This window comes from Gymnodraco acuticeps, unplaced genomic scaffold, assembly GCF_902827175.1.
Source record: "Gymnodraco acuticeps unplaced genomic scaffold, fGymAcu1.1, whole genome shotgun sequence".
Taxonomy (NCBI): Eukaryota; Metazoa; Chordata; class Actinopteri; order Perciformes; family Bathydraconidae; genus Gymnodraco; species Gymnodraco acuticeps.
Window position 1 is genome coordinate 3351554 of NW_022990135.1, and position 18519 is coordinate 3370072.

Sequence of the window (18519 nt, forward strand, 5' to 3'; positions counted from 1 at the left end):
CTATCCTGTTGTTTGTCTTCCTCTCTCACCTCCTCGTCGCTCCCTCTCCCCCCCAATGCATGAAACAACACACACACACACACACCTGTCAGGTAACATCAGAGAGGGGGAGAGTTGAAGAGACGTGACAGCGTGCTGAAGGAATCGTGTGCCAGGAACACAAAGCTCTCTCCGTTCACCTCTGCTGTGCTGGAACACAACAAGCTCCAGCCCCTCACCTTTGTTAAGGATCAGACCTGTTTGGAGAGTGCTGGAGGACCTCCAACAGTCAGAGCCGCGAAGACACGCTGAGGAGGGGAGGTACATCCGAGTGTTGGGAGGAAGTTCTGATAATCAATAGGCACTGAGAGTAAGTCGGAGACACAAAGACAGAAAGAAGGAAAGAAAGCAAGGGGTAGGGAGGGCCAACACATGCAGCCCGAAGGCCTTTTCACTATCCATCAAGTTCAACAAGTTGGCCCGAAAGCATGCAGCTGCCATATGTGCTGAGCCATTTACACAGCGAAGTCCAACAAGTCAGCAGCAGACCGGCAGATGATTTGTTCGGGAGAAAAATAATCGACCAAAATAAAAACTGTTAGAAAGACAGCTAATGGCATTTCACATTTTTGGGCCCTTTGTGTTGAATGGTGATGTGTCTGTATTGAAAAGGTGGACAAAATGAACTAGGTCATGTTGGGTGTTTCTGTTTTCAGTGCTGGAGATTGAAATAAAGAATTTTTTTAGCCTGGATTTACTCAGAATCAAAGAGCAAGTGGATTCTTGAAGGCTCAACACTTTCTTACAATATAGAAAACAACACTTGTTACATTTGTAGTTTCAGTCTTGAAGGAGATGCATGCTTTAGTTTAGTGAACAAAAAGTACATTAAGAGACAAGTTGGCCTTCTACGAATTCTGAAGCTGCAGCTAAAATGCAATTTACTGTCTGGGTTTAGCTGGAAACTAAGTTCAAATGAAATATAAACATATAAATATTGTTCTGATTCACATCTGTTACCTACTCAATCCTGAAGTCAACCATCCTAAAAACACAAAAGGTCCTGATGGTAATATTTAAATAACAGTCTGTGAAAATGTACGTTAGCTTCCAATCATACGTTTCATTTTTCCTTTCAAGAACTGCTAACATGAGCTAAATTAGGAGACACTATTGGGATACATCAATCAGCATCTCAGCTAACTGACGTCTGAGAAAAAGATAGATTTTTGGTGGTGGAGGACAAAGCAGGAGCACATGATTGATTCAGAACACGCATACATATTGCACAACACTTCCCTTGCATAATCAGTTAAATACTGGGTCGACAAAAGCACATTTGGCCATGCTGCATCTATAATGAAACGGTTTAGTCAATTATTATTTATTTGTGGACCTAAGACCTGTCAGTTTCCACAAAATGTCGGGTCATCAGCACGTAGTATATGTGTCCAAATCACTCTGCGTTCAAAACTCAATGTATTCAAGCTAGAAGAATGAATTAGTAATATGTCTGCATGTGCTGGCCTTGGGAAAACATCCCCTCTTTATAATTAAGCCACTGGCAGACTCGAGCAAACCTTAGCTCAAACCTCTACGTCTCCTCCTGCTTTGAGGGGAATGTTAAAAGCCGTCGGAACTAATTGGTTCCCCTGCCTCCTGTTTGTCATGGGAACAACACAACAATCAAGCCCTCCATCAACTCGTGCAGAATTGGGAAGGGAAACAACAGGGTGGTTGTCTCATGTCACGCCAAATAGACTGACAGTCAACCGGGCATTAGTGAAGACTGATGTCACGCATTAGTCACTTACAGGGGGGGGGTCCATTTGTGACCGTCGCCTGCTCTGCCTCTTTTTCTCTGCTCAGGTTTGAGCTCACAAACCGTAAACTTGCTAAATTATCATAAAACAAAAAGAGTACTTAACTGTTTATGCTACCTGCAAGTGTTGGATTAACTTCTCACACTCTATTGTTTAATTCTGCTTCTAATTTCCTTATTTCAATCACAGCATTTATAATAAAGAGAAGCCCTCCACACAGGTTTGAGGGGCTATTTGCGAGTTAGAGAATGCCACTTGAACAATAACCACCCAGCTCTAGTGTTGGTTATCCTCTATATCCACAAGGGCCATTTTCATGAAGGGGGCGGGCGGGATGATTTTGCTTCATCAGAAAGAAGTGGATCTTCTAAAAACAGTCATTTTGTTTCCGCGTCTTCCCCCCACCCACCCTCCCTCTCATCTCGAGAGATGGTGCGGGCTTATTCACTGAGTGAAGTGCCTCTTAGTGCTCTCCAAACTTACATCACGCATTGTTTCGCCGGTTGCCATATTTTGCAAGCTCTTGGCCCATTGGGGTGCTGGATTGAGTGTGTGTAGGTTAGTGGGTGGGCAGCAGGAGTGGGTTCTCTGTGCGGGGCAGGAGATGCTGGAATCCCTAATAGGAGGTAATTGAAAATGAGCACTTGGAATCCGTTGGCTGGTATTTTCCTCATGCGCGATGAAGGGCTGCCGTAATCATGTGCTAGACTCTGTTGTACTCAACATGCAATGGAATGGCTCATTAGTGGATGCTATGCAATGTAAAAAAGGGAGTGTTCAACATGTATTCACACACAAAAGAAGATGTGCTCATTCAAACAACTTTTCCTTTGCATTGAGTTTCTGTCGCTGGTGGGCAGAGAGCAGCAGCCTTGAGATGTTTTAATCAAATATGACAACATTTGATGAGATGGCTGCTTGAGGATGTGAATTGGATGGCTCAGTATTGTCACTGTTTCTGTATGTCTGTCTTTCTCCTCCTATCTGGCTTCAAGAACAATGTTCCCCTAACCCTAAGCTACCTTTGATAGATTTTCTTTGGCATTGTTCAATTTGTGCAAGTTAAAATGCACTCTTAATGTTCAATATGAGGCAGGGGTACCGGTCAGTAGGGATGGTGAATAGGTTGGGAAATTGTGCTGAATGGCAAAATAACACTCCTTCCATTGTGTTCCATGAGGATGTGCCGATACAAAATCTATTTACACTGGCAACCTTGAAAGTGGAAACTACTGAAGAAGAGAAAAACAAAAGGAAGAGGGTAAGAGACAGTGAGCCAGGATCCCTGAGAAGTAGAGCGCACAGACAGAGGTCACATGATCCTGTTTCACTTCTGATAATCCACACATTTAAACGCTTCGACAGCGATGGAACTGAAACCCTGCAGCCGTCCGCCTCACTCAATCAGACACAATATCTTGCTCCAGCAAACAGAAGCTGTGGTGCTGCCGCTTAGCACCGGGATAATGATCAGATTAAAAGCTTTGACTGGTGGGACTTGGACTAATGCCAGGTGATGGGAGCAATTTGCTGCCCAATCAACACCGAACGAAGGAGGGAGAAGTGCACCATTGGCTGCAGGCGCCAGCAGGGAGGGGTTATAGGGTTAGGGTTGGAATCCTCCCAACCCCAAAACGCAGCTGGTGATTCAACAGTTCCTTTTGTCAGATTCCATTACATCCCCTCTGTTTTTGTCTTGCTTTCTCTCTGCCTCCATCTCTCCTATTCCCCTTCTAATCAAGTTCTTCCCCTGTCTTCGTCACTTTACCTCAAAAAAATGGATGGTCAGCAGAAGGCCTTTGCGCTGAAGAGTATTTCTGTTTGGCTTCACACACTTACCTCAAATCAAATGCAGTACAACAGAGTAAAAGACACAATGTGTGGATAAAAAACAAACAGCAGGCAGGCTGAGGAGATGTCTTTGTCAGTGAGAGACAGACATGAGTGGGTCGGCGCGCTAATCATCGATCGGATGATTAAGGCAGATGAGGAGGGCTTTTTCCCCCAGTGAAGGATCTGATTGTTGGTCTCCTCCCGCCTGGTGTCCAGGGAGCACGCCGGCGGCAGCACTCAGGATCAATACACTCAATCACGGCTGAGAGGGGCAGCGTCAGTCACGCTGTGCCAGACTATTTGAACCAAGTAGGCAGACGGTGAATAACTCCATGCTTCTCTGGTCCCACCTCACACCACAGGGGGAAGCCATGGACTTGCTGGCTGGCTGGAATGTGTGTGTGCCTGGGGATGAGTGTGTGCTGTTTTCACACCTGCTTCCGGTTCAGTTAAAGGAGGGTTAGGGTTAGTGAACAAAAGTGAACATCAACATTTCTAGGAGATAGGCTTCTTTGTTTCGTACAGAGAATCAGATGTGAACATTGGTGCCATGGATTGTTATCTTCCAAAGGTAACAAAAAAACCGAATAAATAAAAAACCCTACACCTCTAAAGCTAACTTATACAATTGTTGCATCTTTTTAAAAACCACAGAGTGAAATTACACATCTTGGTTTAATGTGCGGTTATACAGTGTCTGCTGTTTGAAAATGGTATCCAGCATATGAAAACTGACTAACCGAGCACAGACCGTTACTGTTGGGAGGGGGAAAGAAGCAGGTATAACCAAACATTACTCACCCCCACTCACATGTGCCATGTGCCCTGCACACACACACACACACACACACACACACACACACACACACACACACACACACACACACACACACACACACACACACACACACACACACACCACACACACACACACACACACACACACACACACACACACACACACACACACACACACACACACACACACACACACACACACACACACACACACACACACACACACACACACACACACACACACACACACACACACACACACACACACACTTAAGGGGCAGTGAAGTGCACGTGAGGGCCTAACACCGCTGAATCCCAACTCCCAGGACGGCCGCTCGCGTCAGGGTGCTGAATCCCTTGTAAAAACAAATACACAACAGAATATCAGTTAATTATACAGATAATAAAAACACTAATGCTCTTGGGAGATTGAAAGCAACACTAACAAAACACAAAAGTGCAGCCCCTCCCACTCTTGTCACAGTCACAGACTACAGTCTCCTGCAGTAGTCAAACAACCAGAGCCTAACATGCAGCTACCTCAATAATTACGGAGACTTGCCGAAAATGTCTCGGTCGAACGGGGGAAGCTATCAGGTATCAGCTGTTTAAAAATTGTTTACAAAGTGTATGGAATACGGAAGTGGGCGGTACACTACGGTGGCTGAGGTGGTTTGCTTTTATGGTCGGGTCGAGTTAGCCATTCTTTATTATTAGCTAAGCTAGCAAGCTGCTAACTCACTAGGTGTTCTACAGTTAAAATGTTCTATTGTATGGACATAACTATTGGAAATGGCTAGCTGTGAACAACATAGAAGCTTAAACTGTAAGTTACTTTGTATTTGTATTCTTATGTAGAGTAAGGATGTATTAAAAAACCAAAGCTCTTTGTAAGACATAGGTACACTCCAGCCCATTTGACTGACTTTGGAAATAAACAGCAGTAAGAACCCTTTCTTTAATCATATCCTTGACCTTTTCACAAAACTTCCTTTAGATTCTCAAGTAGGCTACCAACACTAGAAAATAAAACGTTTTTCATCTTTTCAGGCAAAAGGGGATTGCATTGTGAGCTTTGCTGCTCTGATGTGATGTTAGACAATGTTCATCTTCTTGAAAACCTTGTGCGCTGACAGAAAAACTCCTCCTTCCCCTATAGCTGACACCATCCTATGTGGCGGGCGAAACACTCGTTAGCGCCGTAAGAAAGGAGGAGAGGGGAGGATGGCACTTCTCAGACAGCTGTGTCCCTGACAGACAATGAATGACCCAGGTCCATCTGGATGCAGCAGCCCTGGACCCACATGATGTATACATCTTCACTAGCCAATGGGTGCCATCAATCCCTGCTTCTCCATGGTGACCAGCGGTGACAGCTAGCCAAGGAACACAGCCTCTGTCCAACTGTCTTCATCGTTTCTATGAGGCAGGTAAACATATATTATTCTTATATTAACAGAATATATGGACTTCTCATCATCACGACTCACGTTGAAACACACTGACATACATAGAAGGATAAGCCACACTCATAGCATATATGTCAATAAATCAATTAGGAAAACTATGGTGCGTTCACGTGCTCCTGCAAATGTCCCATCTCTGAATTTAGTCAGACAACGTGTTTATCGCTGTTTCTGACTTTTTGTTCTTACCCTAGTGGAGTCCACAAATTCTTACAATTCTAATTTTGTCTTTTAAAATGGCTCATACAATTTCTACTTTTCTTTTCCTCCATTAAAACTACCCTTTGCATATCAGTGAAATTATGGAAGGCATGATGGTCATAAATGTCATAATTCTGACGAAAGTCAAGACCATTTGAAAATAACTCAAATACCGACACTTTTCTATCCATCCGTGCACATTGTTTGTTCTGTCTTTGCATCTATTCACATGGCCTTTTGAATTCAATATTATCCTTTTACCAGACCCTGCTTTTAAGTTGAGCGTTCTCAGCATTCCTCTCTAATCTCCATCTTTAAAAAAAAGAACTGGCAACCTTGTCAGCCGCGCAGTGGAGATGCAAAGAGGAATTGGAGGAACGGCCTTGCTACAGGACCATTCTGAATATGTTAACAGCGACGCTTCCCTTGAACTGTCACAACTTGAAAATCCACCGTGTTAAGAGCTTCACATGCAGGCAGCCGTGAATATCTGCCGTTTCCATAGACTTGGCCACGGAGGCCCTTAAAAAGCACTTGTTGTAATACATGACCAATTTCCCCGCAGCGAGTGCAGGGGAGTATTAACATCTCCTCAGCCTGGTTCGGTTTTAATGTGATGGAGGTGTTATTAGAGCCATCACAGGCCCAAATGAATGGCCAGTGGAAGCGCCACAGCGGGAGAGAGAGGGGGGAACACATCGACCTTCGCCTTACCAAGGACAAGGACACTTGTGCTCGTAAAAAGGGGAGGTCCAATTGTTCACACCAGCCATGGCTGCTGATCCAAGCCTTGGAGTCAGGCTTACATGTTCATATTACACTCACTTAGTCAGCTCATATTTCAGCCAAATGCTTTGATTTGTGAGTAAGATGTCACTGACTAAATCCGTCTTCTTTTCAATGGTCAATCCAGGATGTCTTTCTTAAATAAATGCATTAAAAACTGCTAAAATAATCTTTAAATTATCCATCATAAGAGGGGGCATCTGCTTGATACTTTTTTAATCATTTATGAGATGGTAAATTATGTAGGCCAATCAAATCAAATCATTTTGTATATTAATAGGTGGTGTTGTATACGTGAAATCGACTGTGATTTACTTCAAACTTTGTAATAAAAGGACTTTAATATCTCCGCAATCCATTTGATTAATTTTGCTGTCCTGCATTGTTGTGTTCGGCAATTCTCCATGAGACAAGTGCTGCTCTTCGTCTTTGAGCGCTTATCCTGCCTCCCCGCGCCTTTGAAGTATAATTATTTCACTTTAATTAGAAGCGAATCATGCTTAGTAAACACAAAAACACGGTCTCTTCAGATTAATAGGCCGGGGTAATGCGTTAGGCACGAGGAGTTCCTTTGAATGGGCTTTGGCTGCGCTCCAATTCGGGCATGATTCTCATTGTGCGGCAGCCTTGACGGACTGACCAGCGACTAGCGGAGGGGGAGAGTGAAGATACAGGCCCGTGTCCAACATGGAATTCTCCTATTGTTTCAACACAAAACATGTTGTCCTTTGTTGCCTGCTATTAATAATGCATTGGCGCAATCTGTGAGTCAAATAGAGCAGAATTAGGCATGAGGCACCTTGTTCCAAAACCCAATCTGAGTGTTGCATAACTTTAAGCAGCAAGACTTTTCACGAAATGCAAGATTCTGATTAAAGTTAGAGAAACAGTTCCGTTGCTTATCCTTGTGTCCTTGTTTATTTCGGTACTATAGTTGACTTTCATATATGCAGACTTACTTAAGTTACACATTCAGAAAAGAGCACAGAATGGGCCTAACGCTATTTGGGGCAATTCTTTATAAATACTTAAAGAAGTAAACGGCAGCCTTTTGAGTTGAGTAAAACGTCCTTTAGTCATGCTGAAAAGTAACAATGGATTACTCCATATCAAACAATCTTTAGATGAATTTAGATGACACGAAATCGAACAACCTTTCGTTAACACATTCAATTACACTATCAAACTGAAAAGATAAAATGCTCTAATATTTACTTGCCAGTTTCAGCAGCTATGCGCAGGTGGGGGCAGGGGGGGGAGTGAATGAGGGAGAAGGGGGGGTGTCGCTCTCCCAGCAACTAATTACTTAAGCAGTTGTCAAAGGTTTGAAGCTCGCTCTTGAATTCCAATGAACACTGTCCATGGACAGCGGTGGTTTTGCATATATTATGAATATTTCAGCTTCTCCCAGTAACCTTGGTGTCGTTTGGCAGATAGGGGCTGGCAGAGAGCCATTTAAAAGCTTCTCTGTTGCAGAAGGGAGGAGACAGGGTATTAAGCTTTATCTATACTTGACATTTCCGAGCATTTGTAATTAATTCATATAGAAAGTCTTTCCCCCCTTTCTCTAAATGACTGGCCAGGAACAGCAAAAGGTAGCGGCCTTTGTTTTGTGCGAGGAAATCAGACACAAGTTAAAGTGGTCAAAAGAACATTTTGCACATAAAATCCTTTTTTAACCCAATATAAATACTTCCAAAGACATACAGATATCTCTTTCAACAAACACTTTTAAGATTCAAGGTAAAAGCTCATATTGAGCCAGACCGTGAATACAAACAAAGATTTGAGAGTGGATAAACAGTGTGAAGGTGCAGCCAGATGGACAAAACTATAGTATCTGTGCATGTCAGAACTCCTGGCAGGAAGCCAAAAACACAGGTGTGTGTGTGTGTGTCCATTTTGCAAAACAGAAACACACCTTTGATATAAAAAGTTTATCATTGATGCGCAATGCTTACTAAATTCTAAAGAACTGCACTTCCACGGTATATATGCACATTGTGTGTTTTCATCCTGCCCTTCCTCCCTTGCTTCACAGAAACCATGATAATAGTTATACTTCCTGTTTTGGTTGGCTAACTGAAAAGGCAGGGATGAAATACTCACACACATCACTCAGACCTTCAGATATCCTGAACAATTTGTTCTCGCGTAGAATATTCCTGCGGCTCTCGTCCTCCGATGGTGGCCACAAGCAACCACTTGCATACACCTTGAAATTATAACAGCAGCAGTCTGTAAAAGCAGGCTTATTGTTCCTCTGTAACTTCTTTATGATGTGCAGCGATAGAAGCTGTTCATTTAAAAATCGTATTGACTCGTTCAACACACAGAGAAAAAAAGGCAGTCGCAGCCTCCAAATATTCAAAAGCTTGTTAGCTTGTTGGCAACATCTAATGGGTGAAATAGCTTGGTGTTTAAAAGAAAAGCTAAAAAGTAGTTGCAGTAGAATCAGAGATATCTGTCTTTTCAACGTGATCTCATGGTGAGGCCAGTTTAAACAACGTAAGACGAATAGGGCAGGTATTTTCTACTTCAAAATGTGATTATACTATTCGTCGATCATCTAAGAAATAGCATTTGTTGGATTCTCCTGGTGGGATTTCTGGCTGTACTTGTCCTTCTAGATTAATGTTTCCATCCCACCTACACTGCAATTTAAAATATTCCTTGTAGAATTAAGATGTTAGACAGCTTGTAGCCAAAAATGTGACTACATATGAAAAAGAGAGAATCTGTAAATAATTCTGTGTGGAGTAAATGAAAGGCCGCACAGTAAAAGGTTTTTCCAAATAGCGTCGGCGATTCGATAAATACCATATCCTCCTTTTTCGCTGATAGAGGATTAGCTCTAAAGACCATTTCCTGGAGGTGATGTCAATCCACTGAGATACACAAGTGTACAGACTTCAATCTGTGCCTCATCTAAAGCCCAACCCATCCACACCATTGTGTCCATTTTCTAAAAGAGTGAGTGAGTTAGAGCAGCGTGGGGGTAGTGAGCGAGCCTTCAGTTTGTGTTGGTGTGTGTGCATTTGTTTGTGTGTGTGTGTGTGTGTGTGTGTGTGTGTGTGTGTGTGTGTGTGTGTGTGTGTGTGTGTGTGTGTGTGTGTGTGTGTGTGTGTGTGTGTGTGTGTGGGGAGAGAGTGTGCCTGTCCAAGAGGTTGCCAACTGGCATTATGGGGAATGTGAATCAGTGAGGGACCACCGCGGTGGTATCCAGTGGTGTTGTGAGTGTGTGTCGTCCACCCCCCCCTGACGCACACTCCCCCACCTCCACCCCTGTGTTCTCTTTCACAACCCCCCCACCCCCTCCCCATTCCCTGTCCCTTGTTTCTGCCTCCAGCTTTAGCACTTCCTAGTTTAGTTCTGCCTGAGCGCAGCGCAGCTCTCTCTACAATTTAGTGAGTGGCAGGCAAGATGCAGACTGACACCGTACTGATTCAGTGGAGTGTGTGTTTGTGTGTGTGTGTGTGTGTGTGTTCTTGTGCGTGTGTGTGGGGATGTGTAAGCCATTATGTGTGGGTTAATTAAAGGGAGGAATAAAGCACAAAGAGTGAGAGAGGGACTATATTACGTCATTTACTTCCTTGAGTAAAAATACGTCAAGGAAGTAAAAGGGCACATTAGCAGCTGAACAATATCTTGATTTCACCTCTATAATCTTTCTAAAATTATCCACAACTGTTGCCACATGACCTGTGTGTGTCTCTCCTAATTAATAACACATTCATGTGGGAGAAAATACAACAAAAAGAGGCTTTCAAAAAAGGATCAAATCATATCTTTTATCAGCCGTGATGCCATATCTCTAAATCCTTTCTTTTCATAGTGAAGACCGGTGTTTGCACAAGGGCTGCTTCTATGTGAAGAAGGCTATAGCTCTCTATGAGAAGGCCAGCGCTCAGTCTTCAGGGTGCCATCCTGTGGCAACATCAGAAGAAATGTCAAAGATTTTGAAGGCTTGGTTAAATACAACTGGATTTCTTTGCCTTAAACCTTCAATGACATTTTTGGCTGTCGGAAAGGTCAGCGTGCAGCTCCTGTGAAATGCTAGCTCTTTTGGGGTGAACTTCAATACAGGATAATAAATCCCTCTCTCTATTTTTCTCTCCATACTTCCAGCCCTGGCCTTGCCATAATAGCCCGTCAACAAGTAGAAAAGCATATGGCTTGATGTGATAAATATCTTTGTCCTAATGAAACTATATATTTTAGCTGAACTGCGAAATAATAAAGCTATTCCTTTTTAAGAATTGCATTTACCTTCACACTAAAGGATGTATCTCCTTTGTGAGGGTAAGTGTTTATTTGTAATTTACAGGTAAATTCATGAAGGATTTTAGCATTAACATTTAGCCTACAATTAACATTTTGGTATCATTTTAATGAAGTGTCAGTGTTGCAGAGGCTTATTAGTGCAGACTATTTTCATGTCTGTTTTCATTCCTGTCTGTGTGTTTCCGTTGGTGTGGTGCCTTTGACCAACACTCTGCTCTGCATCATAGTCGTTAGTCTTTCACCAGCCAATCAGCTTCTTCCCTGATTCCCCGCCTGTTTGATATGCCTTATTGGTTTCACCTGTTCCCCATTAGCCCTGAAGCCTCCTGACGTCCTGTACACCTGCACTTCAGCCCCTAATCAGATCAGTTTGTATTTAACTGAGTTCTGTGTCTTCTTGTTAAGACAAGTGCTTTTCTTCTAGCCAACTGACTTAACTTTAGAAAACCGGCTTGAAGTTATAAAGGAGCTCACACAACAAAGTGTTTCTGAATGCAAAGCTTTGTATTTATTTAAATGAGTCAGCTTTTCACGTATCATCACAAATATATACTATGTTCTCTCTTCTTAGTAAACCTGCTAACGTTAGCAAACTAGCTAACCAGTCTTGTTTACAATATTAGCTCATTTAAGCTAGCGGTTTTGTTCCGAGTAGGCATTGCTAAACTAGATTTTAAAGGTCAGTCGGCCAGTGCTTCTCAAAGTGTGGTCCGCGGACCACTGGTGGTCCGTGAGCGCCCCCTAGTGGTCCGTGAGTATATTGGTAACATTTCACATTTGAAATTAATTAAGTAATTTAAGTTTTTCGCACTCTCGCGGGAATATCTCCGCAATGGAGCAAGCTTAAGTTTCACTTTCGATTGCATGATATAGCCCAGATAAACACCTTCATCACGCATGTTGCCACTTGTTGGTACCATTTTCAGGCGATTTGTAAAAAACGATGTGTTTTTGGATATTTGTGGAGTTAGGTGGTCCTCGAGTGTTTTTTTATTGGTTAAGTGGTCCTTGGTATGAAAAAGTTTGAGAAACACTGGTCTATACCAATAAACTGTAGCTTGGCAAAATATATTGTCACACATTAAATAAAGGATAGTAAGATAAAGGATCTTGATTTGGAGCCGAGCTAATTCATGGAAAGTAATTAAGCTAAATACTACGTCATGAGCATAGGTCATGAGTCATTACATTTTAAAGAGTAGTCAGTTTTTTAAGTAAATTGCCCGACACTGCTGTAACATGGCCAACATTTTATATTTATGTAATGTGATAAACTAAACCCTAGCCATCAGAACTGAGCAAACTTCATCCCCTGAGGCCATGAGACGTGGTTGGAAGCTTCGGAAACAACAAGTTGACCTTGTGTTGAGAATAAGAGGAAACTAACTTGGGAGAGAAAGTCTACTCACTTATTTACCTCTAACTTCCACGTGAATAAACACATTATTGGCGAAACAGCGGCATCATGGTACTTTCTGCCGAGATGTAATTAAAATATTGATCATATAGCCAGGTATTGGTTTACAGTCACTCTCCATTAGTTGCAGTTGTTTTAACTGCTGTGACTGCAGTCCCTGAGTCACTTAAACTGAAACATTACCACAGTAGTGTAAACAGTGCCAACAGGGGTATAATATTGAAACATAATGATACTAGTGCTTGAGGATATCAGATAAAAGTAATCAAGTTTCAGTCGTATACTTGAAGTTCAACTGTCCAGCTGTAATTTTGCCCCTGGCTTTACCAGAGGATGTTGCACTCCACCATCCACAGTGATGCGCAATTACTCCTTCAATATGATGCCACACAAAGACGATTTGGAGAGATGGAGAATCTGATGAAAAGCATTGAACAGGAATTAAATCATGTTTTCCACACCATAGGTTCAGAAAATGGTGCTTGAGACACTGGAGAGCCCAGCGGCGGATTCCAATCTGTGGGCTGAAATTGGAAATGAACAGCGGCGCCGTCTCCATTCTGACAGCATCGTGTCAATAAAAGTCAGTTTCCCTCCATTGCTCCTCATCGCTGACCACAAAGGGACTTTTGTCAGCTAGAGGCAGAGCGCCGGACGGCTAACATTGTGCTAACACGCTGCAAATGGTGATTGCAGTGGGTTTTAACGATTAATCTGAGCATACATGTAGACAGCAAGGGACAGAAATAGGAAAACAACGTCTTTAAAACCTCCACCTGTGCCCGTAAGTGCCATATTATACAGTAGTGAATTGGTCGTTTTCTGCAGGCAGAGTGAACAGTCGGCCAGAGGAGATCATATAATGTGATTTATGGTTCTGGAGTGAATTATGGAAACACTGACCTTCCCTTTACATCCCATCAAACAGATAACTGGCCAGTAAGCTGCTATTATGATAGGAGGAGGGGGAAGAACACTGGCATGCCTGTTTACATGTTCTGATCATGGCGAATAGCAAATAGGACAAGATACATATCGGATGTTGCCTTTGATATACGAATATGAGTCAAAAATGTGGCTGTAGTGATATTTCTTTGTATCATGCCCACACATTTGCAGCAACCAGCTCCGGCCTTGGTGTAACTAAAACGCCATTAAAGGTGGCATCTCACATATTTTCTTTTCCAACAAAATGTCATGACAATACCATCTCTGAGATATTCTTTTATTTTGAAAAAAAAAAAAAAAAGCCTTCATCTCCCCCACCTTTGTTTGCACTTTCAATTTGCATATCAAAGAAATCCCATCGGGACCTGCTTTGCATATTTACATCTGATTAGTAACTTTAAATGAACATGTCAAAAATGGTCGAGTTTTCTTTTTTGAATGTGCGAGGACTACCTAGCTTGTATAATTAGTGCCAGCACATGTAACGTAGCCAAAAAACAAAACAAGCTGATTTCAAACAACACAAGAGGCACCTTTTATATTGCCTTTCATTAGGCGTACTCAAATATTCCTGTCTCACCTTGGACCTCGAAGCTTGCTAAATGATAACTCCCTTCGAATGATAAAGACAAAAATATGTACTGTATGTTTGTGGTAATATTTCTTTGCAATGACATTAGGTCTTGTAAATTCTATCAGTTTTCTTCTGATGGGAATATTTTTAGATGTACGGAGGAAGAGTTTGAAAAGAGAACGCGCCGGGTTACAGGTCACTTAGTTCTGTGACAAAAACAATCTGTCTGCTTACCGTCATATAGTTCAAAGTCACAATAGGGTAAAGTGATATTCTGTCTTCTTACCTGACAGCAGAGTATGTCTCGATGCTGACATGTTATTCCTCTCATTCGAGCGACCAGGAGATCTAAAACCAAATTTAAACATTTTATTTTGCCTGTTTTGTCACATGTGGGAGGGACACACTCTCCTGTGCTTTCCTATTTCCACCAAGTTGACATGTTTGATGCCTCGTGTGTGTGTTTGTCTGTGTGTGTGTGTGTGTGTGTGTGTGTGTGTGTGTGTGTGTGTGTGTGTGTGTGTGTGTGTGTGTGTGGTGTGTGTGTATGTGTGTGTGCGTGTGTGTGCATGTGTGTGTTGAAGTAAGAAATGTAAACTTTTCCCTGCTGAAACTTCCGCGAGAATGCAGGCCACAGCGGTGCACACAGAATGAACTAACTATGTGATTATTAATTGGACTCTATTTTGATTCAGTATTCCACGCTGCATATCGTCACGGGTCCTCGGTGGGATTGTGTCTGCGTAGCGGTGTGTTGGGGGGGGGGGCGGGGGGTGCAGTCTGGAAGGCTGTGCCGTTTGGAGCACGGTATCCGCACATCGGCATACCAATGAGTGGGGTTAAGAAGGCACGGATCCTCACGGAGACACCGTTCCTTCGGCAGACCCAATCCGCCAAGTCTCCACGGACCTATTTCCAAAAGCTGCTCCTAATGTGGGCCTGTGTCAATCACCCCCACAGACAGCTGCCCCCCACTTCCACCCCCACCCCCCCCCCCTATCCTGTCCATATGAAATAGTCATACATTAGGAACCAGGGGAGAGCACCTTGCCGTCCTCATGTATTTTAATGCGATTCAAAAGCTATGGGTAGTTAAGCGGAAGGCAGTTGCTCGGTCTTCCGTCTTTTTTCAAAGAGTTCCGACATGTAAGAATTGGGCTGTCTTTTGTCTCTGTTTGTTTGTTAAATCCTCTCCTTGCCTGCACAGTAGGACTCTTCATAAACAGAGGAAAGCGTGGTTCTGTCAGCGAGTGGACGGGGGCTAGATATTGGATGTCGCAGTGACATGTTTATGTGACAACATCATTTGACAGCTCTGACACTCCATAGACAAACACCTTCAAAAGAGTCAACAGTATACCTGCTCAAAATATAGGGATGCCTTTTGCTGCCAAATGCACACCAAGCTGATGGGATAATTTAACAGAGTTAGGGTTTGGTGTGTGTCTCAAACATCAGGGTTACATTTGGCAGATGTGCCAAACTTAACGTTGCCTGGGAAAGAAAAAAAACACAAAGCTGTATTGCGACCACTCAGATAAAAAAATTGCAAAATCCTTATTAGTGCACAGAAATATGAGACATCATCTATTTAACTGAGCCACACCTATTTGAAATCATCGATAACTGCACAAATACAACAAACAAAAACTAAAAAGTAAAGAAAACCTTTGCAAACGTGTTCTAATTTGGGTTTTAATTGGTGTTCATGTGGGATCCCAAGTTGTTTGGAAATGTAACAAATCAACACCGATATTTTAAGAGGGAGGGTGTTTTCTTTTTTTTCTAAGTCACATGGAGGATCCATTGAATTCTCAAGCTTAAGCTTGGGAATAAACTACCATTCAGCCACACTCACTAAATCAAATATTGTTCCTAAATATGACACAATGGGATGATGGGAATATTCTTGTTTGGGCTATTTTTAAAGTAGGCTATATCGTTTTCTAAACCAACTTGGCATTTTAGGGTTTTTTAGCAGATATTACCAAAACTGGAGGAGATTTGTTTGGACTATTTTCAGCCATGTGGTTCAGTGAGTGTGTAAAGCAGGACAGTGTTGTGGGTGCAACTCCAAAATGAAATGCAGAGCCCACATTCATCTGGTGCAACAGAGTGGGTATTTGATGAGACAAGAATGAAGCCGTTATGATACAAGTTTTATCAAATAAATGGGCAGTTCTGGATGGCTGAATCTGGAAATGCACGACTGTTTAAATCTACTGCCCTCAAACCTTTCAGAAAAAAATGAGGAGGATCATCCTGTATTGACTCCTGATTTGTTGCAGCCTGGAGTCTTATCACTGTGCAACTAACACATCATCCCGCTGGCAGGAGTCGTACGGCGGTGCCACGGAGGCAGCCGCCTCTAAGTTCCTCCACGACCAAGGATCCAATCTCCTCTGGGGTCAGAGTACACGGGGCCTCCGCGGCTGCTCCAATAGCACCATGCCTGGCTGAGTGCAGCCCACACTGGGCCGCAGGTATAGTGGCAGGTCCACGGGACGTGAGGCAGGATGAGGAAACCACAGGGATCTGAGTGGATTTACTCTCCTGCCAGCATCCCTTTTGGTTTCTAGTGGACCTATTGTACTGACTCAATACATTACAGCAACACGGAGACAAAGAGGGGCTCAGATAAAGGCAGGCTGCTCAGAGATGTGGCACAACAAGGACACTTCTTTCCTATAATATAGCAAAAATAAAACCCTGATGGAAATAAAGAACTGAAGGCCATTACATTGAAAATGATCAGCACATGTTTGCAGAAGTGGATGAAGTGTTCAGACTTATTATTCATTTAAAAGTAGCAAGACTAAATTGTAAGAATTCTTTGTTACAAGTAAAAGTCATGCATATAAAATCTTCAGTAAAAGTATTGGCATCCAAATATACTTGACATACAATAAGTACAACTTGTTTTACTTAAGAAAACTACAAACAAAACCCTGTGAAAATATTGTATTACCTGTAGAAATTCCTAATCAAAAATCTAACTGAGGTCAAATTACAAAACGTACTGAAAACGTCAAAAGTGTTGAATTGCCATTGTGCACCATTAGAAAACCTTTATGCACTTTACATTTTATAATTAAAAGAGTTGTAGCCTTTCAACACATTTTATTTGAGATATTAGGTGGGAGTTTTTTTATAAAGTCCATTAAAATATTTTGATAAAGCTCGAGAGGGCCTTGCTTTTTAAAAAGAAGCCCATTAAAATCAGCCACTATTCATTTACCTACTGTCCCTATTGTTACTGTAAAAAGTTGTGTGCATATTTCCAGAATTCCATTTCATATACTAAGACCTTGAATTCCACCGGATGCATAAAGTATTTTCTGCACAGTATTGGGCACAGTTATATAGCATAAAGCCCAATGGAGGAATGTATCATTACTGTGTGAAGCCTGATGGTATGTGTGCTTTTAAAATTAATGACGGAAGCTCTCTGACTTTTAGTCCATCTAAAATTTTCATTAAATTTCATTATTCAGCTGTCTCTGTGGCCCTGAATTAATAAACTCCAGGTATCATACCATGAATTCATATTACGTTTGAGATGGATAAAGGTATGCAGTCTTTTTTTCCTTTACAATATCCTAAAAACATACAATTAAAATTAAGTTCAAAGCGGCAGAACTTTGGTTATTGCCTTGCAAATAGATTGTGAGGACTTGTGAGGCTGTTAAGCACACACACACACACACACACACACACACACACACACACACACACACACACACACACACACACACACACACTCACACACCTTCAAATGCTATTTGTATACAATCAATGTTTCTAACATATATCACTCAATTGGCTGGGAAAACATCGCTTTTCACTGACACTGACAAATGAAGAGAGCGTGATAAAGATTTTCTTTCAGTCGCTGAAAACCTGTAATGACAGGTACCGTCAGTAAACACTGTTCTCAACCTTCTTTTTATATAACCTGATTTTATTTTATATTATCCCAAGTACGCAGGTGAGGTAGGTGGAAGTTAGTGAAAAAAACGCAGGGAACGGTGTGCCAAAGTATTCCTGGCACCCGCCTGGGGCCACTGCTTTTTTACAATAAACATCTCTATTGCTACATTTTTTATGTGTTTACTTCATTTCATAGCATATTGTAAAGAAAAAGCTGCCAGAACTCTAAAAGCATCTACGTATAAATGGCCACTGTCCATATATCTTGTCTGTTAAATCACGATTTCCGGCACGCAATAACAATTCCCCAATAAATGTCTCCTGCTGTGTGTTGGGTTCGTGTTTGTTTAGCCCCGGTGTGAGGCCACGGAGGTTAAAGCTACCTTTTAGGCTTAATAAAAACCAGAGCTGGAAAGTGATGTGAACACCTACCTTGAAAAACTTGATTCGAAAGCATCATTCTGCTGGCTCTGAACCGTC